Consider the following 19,726-nt stretch of genomic DNA (forward strand, 5'->3'; position numbering starts at 1 on the left):
AGTAGTTTGTTTTATTCAGCTGGCTGAAGCAAAGTGTTTTGTGTATTCCTAGAAATGGATAAAATTGAGCATCGTACGGTTATAAAATTCTTTGTAAAAGAAGGTTTAAAGCCAAAAGAAATTAATTCGAAGTTCATGAAAGTTTATGGGCACTCTTCTCCTTCGTTTTCGATAATTAAGAAATGGACTGCCGAGTTTAAACATGACTACCAGCCTTTAAGATGATCCACGTGAAGGACGTCCAAAAAGTATAACAACACCAGAAATCATTGATCAAGTGCACGATATGGTATTGGATGACCAGCGAGGCAAAGTGCATGAAATTGCTGAGAATATAGGCATTTCTCAGCAATTTATAGTGCTTAGAGTGTTTTAACAAGAATAAAACTGATTTTTGTGCGTCGATTTATTACTATGGATGAGACTTGGATTCACCATTATACACCGGAATCCAAACAGCAGTCAAAACAGTGAATAGAAGCCAGTTGTTCAGCGCCAAAGAAAACAAAGTCGTTTCCATTAGTAGGAAAGGCCTTGGCATCGGTGTTTTGGGATGCTAAAAGCATTTTGTTTATTAATTATCTTGAAAAGGGTAAAACAATAACCGGGAAATATTATTCCGATCTTTTAACTAGACTAGACGAAAAATTCTTGAGAAAAGACCCGGTTTGAAGAAGGAAAAAATCATCTTTCCTCAGCAAAATGTATCTGTCCACAAAGGTGTTTTGGCAATGGAAAAATTAAGAGATCTGTAGTAGATTGATGAAAATGGTAGCGTATTGATGGACAAGACAGAAATCATACACAGATGGACAAGATATTGCAGCGAACTATATAAAAAAATCAACTAAATGATACTGCAACAGAAGTAATCAAATAACTAAAAGCAATCTCACCACCAGCAGAGATCTTTGAAAATGACATCTTAAAAGAGGAAGTGAATGAGGCTATAAAACATCTCAAGAACAACAAGAGTCCTGGAAATGACAACATAATAGGCGAGATGCTAAAATATGGGGCGAATCAGTTGTAAAAGAAATACATAAGCTATGTAATTAAACACGGAGATCAGAATATGCCCCGAAGAGTGGAAAAAAATCGGTCCAGTTTCTTCATAAGAAAGGCAGTGATTTAGAATGCACCAATTACAGAACTATTGCATTAATGAGTCATCTTGGCAAAGTGCTGATGAAAATACTAACAGTATGCCTGAAGGGGTATATGGATGACCATCTTCTGGATGAGAAAACCGGATTTCGACAAGATCGAATACAGTTTAACAAATACTCGCACTAAGACTAATAGCAGAGAAAGCTCAAAGAAAGAACAAAAAAGATATACTGCTGTTTCGTGGACTTCCAAAAACCATTTGATAATATTGACCAAAATATAACATGGGCTGTCTTGGCGGTTTTATAAATTGATTACAATAAATTGATCCGCCTGCTGAAAGATATAAACAGCCAAGCACAAGCAAAAATCAGAACAGCAGGTGAGACTGGAGATTGGTTTGCCACTAGTCAAGGCACAAGATAAGGGGACCCAATATCACCAATCATCTTCATCACACGTATGGGAAGAATACTAGATAAGATTAAAGAAGAAGGTGGAGGCATTTCAATAAATGGCATGAAGGTAAACTACCTCTGCTTTTCAGATGACATCGTCCTGATTGAAGAAGATGCAGCAAGGCTGAAACAGACATTGCAAACACTATACACAGAAGGAAAAAGATATGGACTAAGTGTCAGCTTTTAAAAAAAACTAAAACAATGATATTCGGACAACAGGAGTTACTGAACAGAGTTACGATAGACAGATTTCAACTGGAAAATGTGGAATACTTCACATATTGGAGCCACATGATGCATGACTTGGACCCCAGAAAAAGAGATAAAAATTAGGATAGCCAGAGCAACAACTATTTTAAAAGCCATGGACAAAATATGGAGAGCCGAGTTATAAAGATGCAAAATAAACTGTGCATTGTAGAAACCTGTATCTGAAGCAGCATAGTCTTTGGATGCGAATCCTTGGTACTCTTGAGAGAATCTGAAAAGAGGATATTGGCATTTGAAAGGAAGTGCTATAGAAAGATCTTGAGAATAGACAGCCCATGTGATACAGAAACTGAACAATGAGGAAATCTACAGACGAATACAACCAAAAGAAAACCTGACCCAGAAAATAATCAAAAGGAAACTACGGCTATTTGGCCATATATGTAGAATAAATGATGAGAGAAAATTAAAAACGATGGTGTTTGGAATGATTGAAGGAAAGAACAAAAGAGGAAGACCAAAGAGAGAGAGAGAATGGAGCGATGACATCGTCAAATGTTGTGGAAACTCTATACACAAACTGAGTCATCTTGCACAAAATAGAATGCAATGGAAGAATCATATCAAGATGCCAGCAGACACCTACGGGCATTGGACCAATGGTTGTTGATGATGATGAGTATGAATTGTCGGATCATCCATCCTATTCCCCAGATTTGGCTCACTCTGGCTCACTTTGGCTCACTCTTCCCAAAACTAAAACTCTTCCTCACTGGTCAGTGTTTTTCTTCGAATCAAGAGGTGATTGCAGCTGTAGTGGGTATTTTTCAGATCGCCACTACAAGGATGGGGTAATGGCGCTGGAGCATCGCTGGAATAAATATATTAGTCTTAACGGAGATTATGTTGCAAAATAAAAATAATTTTGAAATTATAAAAAAAATCAGCTAACGCCTTTTTGTTCCTGTATAGGGAGTAGACGAGGCCGTTTTAGCCCTATCTAACTTTTCGAGACTGAATTGGCAGTTCAACCTACACTGGTAGCCAATCAGAGATAGCTGACCCAAAACTATCACTATTTAACAGGTACACAGTTAAGAAGGTGGCTAGCAATTGCCGCGATCTCGTGGTCCCTAGCCCTAACACAATATTTTTAATGTTTGAAAATAGTGTGAGTTCAATGGCTGATATTCTTGAGTTTACAGGACGAAAAACCCGAGTTTCCGGGAGAAAAAATCGGCTTGCCCGTGTCAGAGATCGACTAATCCGGGAACCGGTCGAGAAAAGGTTAGAAAATGTTTCTCTAATCGCGACTAGATTCGAATGCCTTTCCTCGTAATCAGGTTTCTAAGATGTTACTTGGTCGTGACAAGCTATTGAGATAGATAATTTGAAGTCATACTCTAGAGCAGTGGTTCACAAACTTTTTCAGTTCACGGCGCCCTTAGTGTGTCAGAATTTTTCCACGGCGCCCAACGTCTAAACATAGGCCTATCTAACAGTTGCAGCGTGCAGCTGGGATGTCCTTCCTATCATCGCATCAACGCATCGATGGTCCGATTCTAAAACCACGTGGGCTAAGTGTTATTTCAGTGAAAATACTGGAATATCTCGCGGCGCACAGTTTGGAAACCACTGCCATTGAGACTAAAGACGGTCATACCCGAGCAACTTCACTTCTGCAGTCTTCTCAGAACGGCCAATTTGAAATTCCTCAGAGTAACAAATAATCGCTCTCATTGAGGTGAGTAAATCATATAACGTTATTCTTCAAATTTAGGAAAACTTAAGCAATTAAGGTGGAAGCAAGTGAGTTTGTGTGAAGGCGCTCATGAAGCAAGTGAGTTTGTGTGAAGGCATCCCTGAAGCAAGTGAGTTTGTGTGAAGGCATTCATGAAGCAAGTGAGTGTGAGAATGACTAAGTGCATAATCTACTCCTCAAGTAAAAATATTGAATAATGTAGTCAATTCAGAAAGTAAAGATGGGTGAGGGGGGTACTAAATGGATGCTGTAGTTTCTATATATATATATACTAATGCCAGAAGTATCAGGAACAAGAGAAAGAGGTTTATGGCATTGGTTTGTGCAACCTCGACAAACGTTATAGGCATTAGTGAGACTTGACTAACAACACATGATGCAGTTACAGGGATTTTCTTCAGTTTTTCATATACATATTCTAGTAAATATTTTTCATCCTTATTGGAGATTTTAAGAACAATCTAAAATTTGTGCAGATGTTTTTCGAAATCCTTTTAGGTGGGCTTTATGTTATTAGCCCACCTAAAAGGATTTCGAAAAACATCTGCACAAATTTTAGATTGTTCTTGAGATTGGTATTGTTAAAAGCAGTCGAAATTTCGACTGCTTTTAACAATACCTTTTAATTTTAACAATACTTTTAATTTTTAACAATAAAAATGAGCTGATCGTCCCTTTTATTTGGTTCAAGTTCAATGAAGTTGAAGCTAAACAAAAGTTATGAAATTCATAACGACATCGGTCATGGATAGGTCTGGCAATATCTAAAAGGAGTCCTTTAATCAAAAACAGTTGTTGCTCCAGAAGTAATGAATGCATTTGCTCATACAAGAATTCGTGCTAACGACCCCTCCCTTTAATAAATAGTATTTGGACACCTAGTTGTGGTAAAAAAAACGAGTTTTTAATTAAATTTCTAGTATCGAATGGGACCACCTTTGATCTGAATGACACCAACTACCCTTCGGGGCATGCTTTCAACCAACTTCTGATATGTCGCAACAGGAATATTCTTCCCTTGCTCTCGCAAAGCTACCTCAATTGCTAATTCTGATGACGGCCGCAGTGGTCTGAACTCTGAACAGGTCAGTCCAACACTTCAACGTTGGTTTGTGGAAATCAGCCTGGGATTCGCAATGAGTGCAGTATGTCATGTAGCATTATCGTATTGAAATATGCAAAGGTCGCTGCCAAAGTACTTCCATAGCGTCGGAAGCCGAAATTGTCCAGGATGTCCAGGTAGACGTCATAGTTCTAGTGCTGACGGATGTCCCTGTAGCACTTTCCAGGTTGACTGCGAGGTCTAATGTTGATGACGTGCAGTATGCGCAAACATTCCAAGCAATGCAACTGAATCATCCCCACACCATTACTGCCTCCACCAAACTTAACATAAATGCTAAATAACATTCAGCTGTTAATAAATAAAATTGCAGTGAAATATACCATTAAAAGTGATATGTAGGAAAATCTATCAATAATCTTTAAACGTATACGGTGTATTAAACGGTGTATGTTTTTAGTACCTAAAATATCGAAATGTTTGATCAGTAACGCATGAATCAATGCTCATTTTTAATAATTTAATGACTAGTCATTGAACTGCAGTTAATATAATTAAAAAGCTATATAAAATAAGTCATTCACTTATATTTGCTATTTTAATATAGAATTCAATGGCGATTATTTGTTCGTATAGTCGTTGACGAGAAGAAATTTAAGGAAATCTTTGCATCAAACTACAATAAAAATACATTTTAATTATTTTTATTAAAAATAATAAAGCATTTAAAATTGTTTTTGAGTAAAATGATATAGTTTAAGTTTGTCGAAAAAATTTGCTTAATATAATAATATGTTTTATAAATCATATTGATTATTGCTTATATTTTGTATATATAAGAACAGAGCTGATTTTGAGAAATCAATCCGATAACAACATCCACCATGAACCCGAAAACAATATTCACTGCATTATATGCAGATGATACTGCATTAATGGGAAGATCTCTGAGCTCAAAAGTAAACTCCCAAAAAAGTTCAGCCATACTGTTTACAAGAAAGAAAATCCATAATATGGAGGACATTCATCTTTTGGGAGTTAAGATTCCATGGCAGACTGAAGTCAAATATCTCGGAGTGATTCTTGATAGAAAACTCCTATTCAGCAGTCATATAAAGTCATAGCACAGCTTTACCCTATGATCAACAGACAAAGTAAACTGGATACACAAACAAAATTAACAATTTACAAGATGGTAATACGACCGGTCATCACTTACGCTTCCCCCCTGCATGGAGCCACACCGCGAATACAAATATTCTGAAACTACAGAGGTTACAGAATAAGTGTCTGAGAATGATTCTAGATGACCCTTGGTTTATTAGAAACTCCCAGATTCATAGAGAAGTCAATATCCCTTACATCTCTTCCCTTCTCCTAGATCTAGCTGAGAAGTTCTTTACCAAGACAAGCAACCATCCAAACCCATTGATCAAGGAAGCTTCGGAATATAATGAAGTGGAAAGCTACAAATATAAAAGGCCCAAGTCAATCTTAAGTTAGCTGAACACAACTAATTTCACTGCCCTCATTGGGCGAGCATATAGCTCATAAATACTCCATTCAAAGTTCTTCCATTACAGACAAAGGGGAATGCGAAAAGCAATTTTGCTTCACCCAACTAGCCAGAAATGTCATTCGTTATTCGTTATTTCTCAAAATCTCAAAAGCGAGAGACTGATTTCTCAAAAGCGAGATATTTCTGTGCTTAATAAGGTATGCAATCTGGAAAAAGGAGGCATTATGGAAGAAACACAAGATGAGTATTTATAACAACCAGTTGCATGAGATGTACAAAGAGCAGGCGAGCAAGGTGACTAGCTTGATAAGGATAGCAAAAATGTAGTATGAGCATATTTTTTCGATATGTCGCCAGTAGAAGAAAGAATGATTATGGTAGGATGGGATTGATTGGTGAAAACGGAAGAATGATAACTGCTACGGAGGATATAGTTGAGATATTTAGCGAGCAATTTCTAAAGGTATTTCATTCTTGTGAATGTATGGAAAGGAGGAGGAACTGTTAGTAAGTGAACAGGAGGTATATGGGTATATGAGGAATTGAATAGACTTGATGTAAATAAGACTGTGGGACTTGATGCTATTTCACTTCGTGTCTTGAATAAATGTGCCAGAGAGTTGGCAACAGCTTTTGTATATCTTTTCAGCATGAGTCTCTCACTGGGTCAAGTTCCAAAAGAGTGAAAAGAGGATAAAATTGTTCCAATTCATAAGGGAGGTGATAAGAGTAAGGCTTTGAATTATAGACCAGTCTGTGTGTCTGGAGTTGTGGTCAAGGTATTAGAGAAGTTAGTTAGGAATAAGATTCAGAATTGGGTTGATAACAGAAAAATACTCTTTGGCGGCCAGCATGGATTTACTAAAGGAAGATCGTGCTTTAGCAACCTGCTTACTTTTTATAATAAAGTGACAAATGCGTTGGATAAGGGTGTTGCATATACAGTTGCATATATTTAGATTTTGCAAAGGCGTTTGATAAATTGCCACATGACAAGCTGGTAATTAAATTGGAACGGATGGAGCTGAACAGTAGATTCGCTGGATTGTAGATTGGTTCGCTGGATTGGAGATTGGCTGTCTGATAGGTATCAGCGAGTTGTCTATGGAGGAGCGATATCTCAGAAGAGGAAAGTTACTAGTGGTGTACCTCAAGGGTCTGTTTTAGGTCCATTGCTGTTTAATTTTTATGCAAATGATATCTGGAGAGGTCTGAATGGTGATGTGCAGTTGTTTGCAGATGATGCAAAGTTGGGGAGAGCTATCAGGAGTAGTGTGGATGCTGTAGCTTTGCAAGATGATTTGAATACACTGGCTGAATGGGTAAATAAGTGGGGATATCAATTCAATATTTCCAAGTGTAAGGTTTTGAAATTTGGGAAGCAGAGATGGGATGTAAAGTACACAGTCGGTGAAAATATCTTGGAAGAGGTAGAGATGAGAGATCTGGGAGTGATTGTAGACAAGGACCTAAAATTTCGGGGACATATTGCTAAAATAGTGAAGACAACACAGCGGATAATGGGAATGATGCGGAGAACATAAAGGGAATCATACAGAAGGAGGGTTTTTCTCCCTAAAAATTCGTTTTTTTATCATCCCTAATCTGGCAAATCAGCTTCTCTAATCTTGTCATCCCTAATCTGGATTAACTGTGAAGAGTGTATTATAAGAAGTTTTCTGGTTATTAGTTGTTTAATAGAGATATGCACGTGACACATGGTATATTTTTTGAATGACGTATAACTCGTATATTTCAAATAACTCGTATTATTTCGCTCGTGTTATTAGTCACAAGCTTCTTTCAGAGAGAAGATAGAAAACAAAGCTGGTAACAACATTTAAATTCTGCATAAAAGACCGAGTCATACAGCAGTACAATACCACGTGTGTTGATCGTGTCTGTCCTGTAGGAGGAAATACTATTATTCTGGTTATAAAACAGGGGAGATACAATATCAGCAACCTTTACAATCATTACAGGAAGTTTTAGTTAACTGAAAGATTCTGACTTATCCGTGTTTTGAGTTGATGTAGTTCTCGTGTACTAAGATGTAGATGACTCAGAAATTATGGGATTTAGCCCAAGTGTCGCGTCGAATTCGGTTCAAGATGAACTTAATGGAAAGGAAAGCAATGATGATAGTATATACTATACTATCGCTTCCTCCCCCAGAAAAGTGATAAAATCCAGCCATGAACCTACCAACCCAATGTCCATAGCTCAGTTCTCTCAAAAACAGACAAGATCATCAACAGCCAAATTTTTCGAAATTCCCGATGGTCCACCAGCGATATGCATTCTGCATATCTGGTGGACCATCGAAATCTTCGAAATCTTCTCAATCCATAATATATCTCCTGACATGACCACGCCTTTGAACACTAAATCAAGCATTCGAGAAACCCAACTGGTCGTTCCCTTTTGACATTCCCAGAGCATGCGATCTAGTTTGTCATAGAAACTTCTATAATGAACTCTCAACTACAATCTGATGATGTTCCTTCCAGCCTTTGCAAATGAATCTCCGACTTTCTCTTCTGGTAGTTCACTACTTGTTTATTGGCAGATAGTTTTACTCCAAACACAATACAAATCCGAAATTTTCCCAAACTTAAAATTTGTTCTCACAGTTTTTCTTGGGGACGAGTATGAATTGCACCACGTTTGCATCACCCACTTCTTCTTCTGTACTACCATGAAAGCAACGCTGCACATCTAGATTTCAGATAAATCTTCATTTATGAATTTCTACTGGGATTTATGATTTTTATGATTTATTATTTTTACGATTTTCTACAAAGCGGTTTCACCTGTTTCATTATTACCCTGTCAGATAAAAAGTCTACTTTTTTATGTGACAGAAAGGCTTGCATCTTTCGTTTTTTTTTTCTTTTCTTTTTGAAAGGTCCAGACAATTCTTCACTCTCTAGCTAAAAAGGAATTTTTTTAATAACACCATATTTCAACAGATGGGGTACCCTGCTGGTTTTTTTTGTGTTTTTTTTTTTTTTTGCGTATGCGAAAATTTCAATGATACGTTCATCAAATCTTGTTCTCTGGATGATCTATTAGGTTATGATTACAAAATAATACATTCAATCTGGTGAATATTTTCACAGAGCTAGAAAATCTCTTCAACAGCGTACTTGTATCACAAATGATAGCAGTTATGCCGAACTTTGAGGATAAACCTGCACTCTAGAAAATACCTCAATAGTTAATTTGTCGAATGGTTTATGTTGTAGATTTATGTCGTTTCTCTCTCTCTCTCTCTCTCTCTCTCTCTCTCTCTCTCTCTCTCTCTCTCTCTCTCTCTCTCTCTCTCTCACACACACACACACACACACACACACACACACACACACACACACACACACACACACACACACACACACACACACACACACACACACACACATATATGATAGATAATTTGTCTCCTTGATGAGTAAAAAGAAATGTCGCCGTTAGATTATCTAAAGGGCACCATGAGGAGGTGACAGTCAGATTTTGCCCTCCATTCCATATGTGTGTGTGTGTGTGTGTGTTTTTCGTTTTCCTCCCAATAGTAACTCTACCAGGAAGTAATTTATTCCTACATGCTCCATTGCACTACAATGCTTATATTACATGGAGCTTATAAGAGCTGATTAACATTTCTATTTATATTTTTGTATCAATTTTCATATTTACATTTAGATTTTTATATATACATATATTGACACTATACAGTATAAATCACATAATAACAGTATTTATGTTAGATCACAGGGACTGGAAATTGATTTTATTAGCAAATTTAGTTAATTCTATGTAATAGTTTTCGATAAGTCTCTGTCTTGACACTGACCACTTGTCTCCGGAAGTGATGACGTGTTGTATTAGGGGCATCTGAATGGAGTCCAATAGCTGACAGTCGTAAAATATGTGGTCAACAGTCTGTTGAAGGTGTGGACTGCAAATGCACGATGGCGATTCCAGGATATGGAATCTGTGAAGGTAGTGTCTTAGTTTTCCGTGTCCCGTTAGTATTAAACCTCGAGAAGCGGTGTGTCTTCTCAGCCGGAGTCTGTTTCTGATGCTAGGAAAGAATACTTTTGTTGTTGATCCGTTTTTTGATGTTTATCATTCTTCTTCTTCTTCCCACATGTCTAGGCTTTTCTCTTCTGCAAGTGTTTTTATTGCAGATTTCGAGAATGTCTGGTAATTTGTTTCTAGCCGTTCGTTTCTAGCTGGTTCTTTAGCCAAATGATCCGCTCTCTCGTTTCCTGCTATTCCAGTATGCGCTTTCACCCAGCAGAAATTGATTTCCCATCCCTCTAGAGTGAGATTTCGATCCAGATTTCTTGTCTGTTCTATCAATGCAATATGGTTGTTCTGGTTTTTTATGCCGTCTATAGTGCTTCTACTATCGCTGTAGATTGTTGCTGTCTTTTGCTGAGAGGAGTTGAGTTCTAATTCCTGGAGATATGTGATTTACTGAACTATAGCAAGTTGTTCTGCTTGGTTGTTGGAACAGAGAGGATGCAGTCTAGAACAGCGTCTTGTATTATGGACTGTCTGTTGTATGCAGTGAACGAACAACTGGCGTTCCTTTCGGTTTTGCTTCCGTCAGTGTATATTTGGAATTCGTCACTTTCAGAATACTCCTTAATATTTGTTTTCTTTGCTGGGTGAGACCACTTATTGTAGTGAAGTGGACGTCCGTAGCAATTTGGATCGATTTTGTAACTTTCGATATATCTTCCGGAAGTGACTTCATATAAGAGATAATTCTTGTATTTTCAGGCAGATCGGTGTTAGAGCTACAATAACGCAAGCTGCTTCGAAAGATATTGTCCTATATCCTTTGATTATGCGTATAGCTATAAGGCGTTGAACTCTGTTTAGTTTTTGTCGGTTTATCTTTGATTTTAGGGTATGTTTCCAGGAAGGTGCAGCATAAGATATCAGTGGTAGTATAACACCGGTATATATCGTTTTCAGCGCTCGTTGGCCTCATCCCCACTTAATCCTTGCCGACTTAGCTAGAAGGTTTACTATTTGTAAGTTTTTTTCGGCAACATGTGAGATGTGCTTATTGAAGGTGAATTTTTCGTCTATTGTATTTTAGGTATTTTAGCTCACTGACTACTTCGAGAACTTCTCCATTTAGGAAGACTGTTACAGGTTGTTTTGAATTTTTTCGTGAGATGTGGAGCACTTTATACTTGGTGCTATTGAAGGTCACTTTCTTCTCGCGTGCACACTCTGAAATTTTAAACAGTTCTTTGTTGGCTGTTACTTATAACTGTAAGCCGTCGCGTCCCCTAATCATTATCATCGGTGAAGGCTATGACTTTTGTTTCAGTGGTGACAGGGAGTCTTAAAAGCGAGTCGTATTGAATGTTCCAGAAACCTGGCCAACAGTAGGAACCTTGCGGACAGCCTCGTTTGACTTTTTTCGTTACAGTTGTGTTTGTTAGTGTCATGGTTGCTCTTCTGTCTGAAAAATAATTTTTTGTAAGGTTGAGCAAGTTTTTAGGGCATTCTAAATCTATTAATTGATTGATTATGGCTGGCCACTAAGCAGCATCGAAGGCTCCTTGTACGTCGAGATCAGTAGTAGGTCTTTCGTTTGCTGTAGACTGTATTCTGTGAACTCTTTCACTTCCATAATTGCGTCTACTGTGCTGGACTGAGGTCTGAATGCGTGTTGATTGCTGCTTAGTAACTTTCTTGAGTAGATGTGGTGTATTATTCGGCTTATTAGGAGTTTTTCTAGTACCTTACCGACAACGTTTATGAGGCTGATTGGTCTGTATTTGTTAATTTCTTCGGATGTTTCTTTTCCTGGTTTGATTATAGGTATAATTTTTGAGTGTTTCCATATTGAAGGAAATCGTCCTCTTTTTTTAGGCATTTGTTGTAAACTGTTGTTATGAATTCCAGAAATGCTGTTAAGCGTTTATTCCGTTTATTCCTTATTCCGTCTTCTCCAGGAATTTTTCTTGGATCTATTGATTTTAATATTGACTCGATTTCATTAGTTGCAAATGAGACGTTGTCAGGAAAGTCTATACCTATTTCCATTCTTTGTCTGCAAGTTTTGTGGATTTCTTCATCTGTTGATTCATTGTCATCGGGAATAAACTTCTCTATCATAATAGCTGCAGTTTCTGCTAAGTTTTTAGTGTAGGTGCCGTCGTTTTTCTTGATAGTTGATAGTATACAGGGTGTTCGGGATAATTTGACATATTTATAATTAATTATATTTTTCCGTAAGTTACATGTATTAACACACACTTCTCTTCATTTAAAAGTTTGGACCCTTCTTCATTCATATACAAGATGTCAGAAAGGATGGATAGCTGGAACCCACCTGAATCATGGAAGAGAATAACTTGTATCATGATGATTCGTGCCCGCCATCAAAATAATGATATTACGACTGCTGCCCAATGCTCCCTGAATACAGTAAAAACAATCAGGCATGAACTAGAGACTTGCAATGGTGACTACGAGGATGTAGCAAGAAGAAAGATCCCTAGCAGACGATCTGATTGCGTTCGTACAGCAGAATTCCTCGCAAATCTGCAGGAACAGGTGTTGAAGAACCCTGACATTGGAATTCGGGCTTTGTTCGTGGAGTTGCTAACTGTAGTCAAGCCCTGGATAACAAGGGTAGCCAATGGTAGGCCGTATGTATGGCAGCAGGATTCGGCCCCTTGCCACACCTCTGGGAAAAGTCAAAAATGGTTGTCTGAAAATTTCTACGACTTCACCAGTCCAAATGTTTGGCCTCCAAACTCCCCAGACCTTAACCCCATGGATTATTTTGTATGGGGCGCAGTTGAAAAAGACACCAATCGCACTTCCAGTAATACAAAAGCCCAGTTAATGGATAAAATTAAAACAGTTTTTGCGGCCCTTCCCAGGGAGACTGTAGCATCAGCTTGTTCGAGGTTCCGAAGCAGAATTGAAGCTGTGATCGATGCTAATGGTGGTTATTTTGAGTAAATCTTGTTGATAGTATTGTAATTAACTCTGCCTGTAATGTTTTTTTGTCAATTCATTAAATTTAATAGATACAAAGAAGATTTTCTTTTTCCTTACGAAACTGTCAAATTTATCCCGAACACCCTGTAGGTGTTGTCTTGTTCTTGTTTGCTGCTAATTTATGTATACAATTCCAAGGATTCCATACGGTTGAAACTGTACAAACTTTTTTCCATGATTCTGTTTTCGCGTTTCTAATTTTGGACTGATAGCTGAATTTGGCTTTATATTGGTTATTGTATGCTCTTTGGTAGAATCGTCTGAGTGCGTTGACACGTTTTCTTAGGACTGTTAGTTCATCGTTCCACCACGGTACTGGTTTTCTTCCATCGATGTTTAGCTTCTTGGTTTGTTCTGAGAGTTTGATCGCTGGATTTTTTTAGACCTGATGAGAGTGCAGAAGCAAGGAAGTCTATATCGCTTTGTGCCAATGCCCAGATGGCCACGTTTTTGTCTAAGTTGAGCTGTTTTGCGCTGTTGGCATTAAAGTGATGTTCTCAGATTAAGAGTGAGAATTCTCTTTTTCATGCTTTTATAAATTTCTCTAGGTTAGTTTTATTGGTGAATTATTTGATGTTAATGCAGTGGTTTTTGTTGTCTATTCCGTTTAAATTTTTGTTACTGACAACGAAACTTATTATGTGATGATCAGAACAGCTTTCCTCTTCTTCGTATTTCCATTCAGAAACCCGGGGTAAAATAGCGCTGTTTACCATTGTTAGATCAATGATTGTGCTCTCGTTAAACCATAAAACCGAATGGGCATTGCTATCTATTCCCATAATTAAGCCGTGGTTGATGGTAAAATCCATGATGTTGCTCATTTTTTCTAAGTCATATTTTATGTCAGTGTGATGGTTTAGATACATACTTGCAGCGAAAGTTTTAATTCCTCTGTACGTAATTTCAATTAGTACAGAGTCCTCGTTGCTGTTATTGTTGTGTCCCTATCTACGATTATTAAACTTTCTTATATCCTTTCAAGTGACTCTCTATATTTTCTTTATTCAAAACTTAACTATGCACGAGATATTACAAAATTCAAATATTTAAGCTTTTTCTCCCCTTAGTGTCCCTAATATTTATATTATACCGCGCCTTTCAGGACATTTAGTTTAAAATATATAATTCGAAAACAAGGAGCAATTACAAAAATATGTGTGGGTGTGAAACAATTAAGCAGTCGTGACCCTTTATCTCGTAACTTAACACATTAATTTCCCGCGTGATTAGGTTCGTATGTTTTTCAAGTGGTGCATTAGGCTGCAATTCCAGACAACTCTATTATTAGTGAACAAAAGTTTATTTCAAATCTCAAATATGGTACAATTCAATTTCTATTATATAAAACACAATTCAATACTAAGAATAAGAATTACAAAATTACACAAGCAAAATACAAGTATTAGGGCAAAATCCTATATGGGAATTTGTGATCATGCTGTCATAACAGACTTTATACATATAAATATACACAAACAATCCTGGAACAAATTAACACTTTACTTAACCTTATACTAGTCAGAATGCTCTATATTGCTATAATACCATGGACATTAATGTTTATTTTCAGTTTACCTTATCTAACTCACCAAACAAAATAGACTAAACTATCCTTTCGCTATACCCATACATACATTTGACCTTAAACACTTTCATTACCAAGCTGAAAATTGGAATTTCGTGTGGTGGCCAAATTTTTTTTATTTTTTTATTTAGTTAGCGACGTCCACGAGATAAAGCGTGATCGGCCGTTTGGTGAGAACTCGCATCGCATGATATCGTTGATTGCCAAGCTGAAAATTGGAATTTCGTATGGTGGCCAAATTTTTTTTATTTTTTTATTTAGTTAGCGACGTCCACGTGATAACGCGTGATCGACCGTTTGGTGAGAACTCGCATCGCGCGATATCGCATGATTGGCAATGAAGGTGTTAAGACACTCTCATATGAGATACCATGTGCATACATAAATCTCTAGCACATGAATGCTTATCAAATAATATTATTATTATTATTATTATTATTATTATTCCTGATACCTCCAAGGAGTCCGAAGACTCATCGTGGGAGGACATCTACAACTGTCTCTGCACCTAACCTCTACTACGAATCATCTCTATCAACGCCATCTGCCGCCCACCTCCAACACCACCACAACTAGTAATTTAAACTGGTTTACTCTCATTCTACAGACAGCAACATTTCTTTATTCCACAGAAATTAATATTGTGATGAGTGGTTTCGCGACAATAAAATTAGTCTTATTACTTATTGAACAGCCCTCGTATATAGAGAACAGCAATGGAGCCAGTAAAGATCCCTGCGGCACTCCAGCAAAGATGTGGCGCTGGGAGGATGTAGAACCGTTGATTTTTACTTGCATTGATCTATTCTGAAGATATGAATGCATTAAATGAACCATTTTTAGTGAGGCACCGGCTGAGATAAGTTTGTGCAGGAGTCCAAAATGCCAGATTTTGTCAAATGCTTTGGATAAATCTAGGAAAACAGCTCCTGCGCACTGCGCCAGTTGTAGCTGGTGGTGATGTATTCGACAATTCTGTGGATTTGCTGGGTAGTACTATGTGTTGCCTAAAACAAAACTGTTCTTTAGGGAGGATGTTTAGGTCATTTACTGAGGTTTGGAGTCGTGAGAGGATGACCTTCTCTGCAACCTTACCCAGATTGGAGATGAGACTGATTGGACGATAATTTTGTGGTAGGTGTGGGTCTTTGCCTGGCTTATATATAGGAATTACGTCAGCCAGTTTCCAGGTGGAAGGAAAATAGTGAAATCTTAAAATTGCATTTATTATACTGGTCAGGTGCACTACTGCTTTTCGGGGCAGACGTTTGATCACCCAATTAGTAATGCCGTCTGGCCCAGGAGCTTTTTTGTTCTTTAATTTTTTAATAATGTCATATATCTCAGTAGGTGATGTTGGTGCAATATGGTCACTGCTAGTGATAGGAAGTTTGAGTGAGTGTCTGACCTTGCTGTGAATCTTATATATGTGGTTAAAGTCAAGGTTTCCATACAAAGGCCTGCATTGCTCCTCCAAATTGTATGCTATAACTTCTGCTTTGTCTACATCTGTGTGAGCAAGGCCCTGGTCAGAGAATATTGGGGGAAGGGATCTATCTTTGTTTTTGATATTTTTCAGTAGTACCCAGATGGAGAGATCAGTAGGTGAAATGGAGGATAACTTTTCATCCCATACTTGGTCTCTATGAGCTTTGAGTGCATCTCTTACTGCCCCATTTAATCTGTTTAGATTTGTTTTATCTTGTGGTGCACACCTGTTACGGAATCTTTTCCTAGCTCTGTTTTTGTCTCTGATCAAGTTCATGATGTCTTCAGGCAAACGATCTGGCTTGCGGGCAGATTTGTAGGAGGAAGCTACCTTTATAGCAGAATTAATTTGTTGTGTGAAATTTTTAACTGCAGTTTCTGCTTCGTCTTTTGTGCGTATGTGAGGAACAGGACAAATATAATCCTTCAGTGCTGTTGGCAGTCTTTCCCATGCTATGTAGGAGTGAGAAGGAGGAGACAGGTATTCTTGTTTTCCCAGCTGTAGTAGAATTGGGTTGTGATCCGATGATAGTTCATCCATGGATATAATGCTGTATTGAAGTTTGATATCCTGCAGGATAGCTATATCCAGGATGTCAGTAGTGACAAACGTACTGAGATGAGTTGGTTCGATGGGGCCTGCCAAAACAGCATTGCTTGATCCTAAGCAATTGGAAAGGATGCAACCATTCTTCTTGGTGGTTGAGCAATTCTGTGTAGGGTGCTTGGAGTTCAGATCCCTGGCTATAATGGTCGACTCTCTGATGTATAAGATACCATTTAGGTCAGAGTGTAGTAGAGATTTTTGGGGAGGGTTGTAAGCTGAGTAAATTTTCAGTTTGCCAGTGGAGCTGGTGACTACTTCCACGCCAGTGATCTCAAGGTTAGTTAATGAAGAGTTGCTCATAGAGTGGTGCTTAATGTAATTTTTAATGAAGATGGCAGTGCCGCTGCCTCTGTAGAGTAATCTGTCATTTCTGTATAGGCGATAACCCCTTATTTTAGGATTGTCTGAGGATCTTAAATGAGTTTCACTGATTAATATAACATCTAGTTGATATCTATATGTGAAATCTCGGAGTTCCAGAATTTTGTTTTGAGGCCATTTGCATTCCAAGCAACTATCTGAAGAGATGCTGGAGTGAGTTTGTTACTATTCATTTATGAGAGCTGTGAGGATGACCTGCGTTTCACGAAGAAATCTTTTAGTGGAGGTTTCAATAGGGTTTGATAGGCTGAAATTTTGTAGCATGTTTGCTACTGAGGCCGTAATAACAGCTGTTAGGTTTTTAGATGCTGTTGGTTGATTTTGTTCTGGAATTGGTCTAATTGTACTGGTCCCATCGGCATAACTTCTTGTTTGCTTTTGGGTGTCTCTATTATTGGAGGTCTCTGACTGTGGCCGCTGAGTCTGCAGTTTTGGCCTCTGGTGTACTGTAGAAGGAGGGTTGATTGACTGCCTCAATCCATCTGTTCTTTGGGTGCTGAGTACATCCTTTGTAGTTCGCAGGATGAGGGCCACTGCATTTGGCACATTTGGCCGAGGTGGTCCTCGGCTTTGTGCAGATATTGGTTGGGTGGCTGTCTCCACATTTTAAACATCTATATTCTGCTCTGCATAGATTCTGGGCATGGCCAAACTTCTGGCACTGCCCAGAAGATGATATTTTCCGGAGTGGTTCTGGCGTAACGATGAGACCACAGACTGCTTTTAAGTTGTAGATATCCTTGTATATTTTATGAATCTCAACAAGGACTAATGGCATGGGAGTCTTTTCTGCTTTGTGCATTCTGCTGACCTTGACTGGAGGCAGATCCTGAGAATTTAGGTCAGCAGCTATTTCTGTCTTCACTGTGTCAATGTCTTCACAGACACCACGGACCACTTTTAAGTTTTTTTCGGAGCTGAGCGCAAAGGTATGATGCTGGATGCCTCTGTCGTCCAGTTCTTTGGTCAACCTTCTATAGTCTGTCACTGTTGCTGGCTGGATCTTTATGCGTTTATCCATGTTTTTTTGGCCTTAATGAAGCCAATATGCAGATTGGGCATTGTGGATCTTAAAGCTGCCCAGTTCTGCTTTTCTCTAAGGATGATCGGAGGCGCCTTTTCTTTGGGAGAAATAGCGGCGTCCGAACCCTGAGAATCCTATTCCATTTCAGTATTGTCATTGTGCGGTTCATCTGTTGTTCTTCGCTTTTTACGTGCGCGCACTTCTACAAAGTCTGAAGGAGTAGAAAGCACCGATTCTAAATGATCTTCAGCGACAACGTCTGAGACACATTCGGGGGGAAACGTGTCATACAATTTCACTTTTCCCAGCCAATTATCACTCAGCAGCTTTCCTAGTCTGAGGAATTCCATGTATACTTCCTCGAATTTGGTCTCATCCAGAAGATTTGCCATTGCAATAATTTAAAATGTGTTAACATGTTCATTGCCAATCACGCGATATCGCGCGATGCGAGTTCTCACCAAACGGCCGATCACGCGTTATCACGTGGACGTCCGTCGCTTACTAAATAAAAAAGTAAAAAAAATTTGGCCACCATGAAATTCCAATTTTCAGCTTGGCAATGAACGATATCACGCGATGCGAGGTCTCACCAAACGGCCGATCACGCGTTATCGCGTGGACGTCGCTAACTAAATAAAAAAAAATTGGCCACCACACGAAATTCCAATTTTCGGCTTGGCAATGAAAGTGTTAAGACACAGATGAAGAAAGAGTAGAGATTTCTCAGGTGTCCCGATCAGGTAAAGATAATCCTGTGGACTTTTGAGGTTCCACTAGCAAATCCCGTAGACACTCTCAGGTGTCTACCAGCAGTAAAATGTCAGCAGTAGAAACAAAGGCGATATTAGCAGCAGTAGGCCTAGTGTATCGCCCTTGTAATTACAAATGACTTACCTGGATAAAGCACTATGGAAAATAAAGTGACTGTTTATGGTAGCAAGCAATTAACTACTATTACTGATGAATAAGCATAAATGAATCGCTAAAACATATCAATCAAATTCACAATTCATCATCAATAATACATGACACGAAACACTAACACACGAGCCGCCATCTTTCCCCCACCTTGTCCGAGCCAGATCCCCACAACTGGCAATTTAGGATAACATAATCTTATATAGAAAGATGATTTTATTAATATTAAGGTGTATTTATTAATATTTAATTATTTATAAGCTTTTGGAGATATATTTGTTTTTTAATTTTAGAAATAATTATATATACAATACTTTTTTATCATTTAATTTTATGAGGTTTTCAAATAATTCAATATACATTGACCAGTGGTTAAATTCTAAACGAATAAGTTCCACTGCCCTATGCAAAATAACCAATTGTATTTATCTTTGAATGCGATTCAATGGTTGAGTGTCCAGCAAGTCAGCAAATCTTTCCTTGCGTTCAGCGTATTAATATTATCACATTGCAACTGATGAGAATTCTGTGTTTTGGGGATTCGTTACAGA

This window comes from Typopeltis vanoorti, chromosome 15, assembly GCF_054136105.1.
Source record: "Typopeltis vanoorti isolate ZY-2024b chromosome 15, IOZ_Tvanoo_1.0, whole genome shotgun sequence".
Classification (NCBI taxonomy): domain Eukaryota; kingdom Metazoa; phylum Arthropoda; class Arachnida; order Uropygi; family Thelyphonidae; genus Typopeltis; species Typopeltis vanoorti.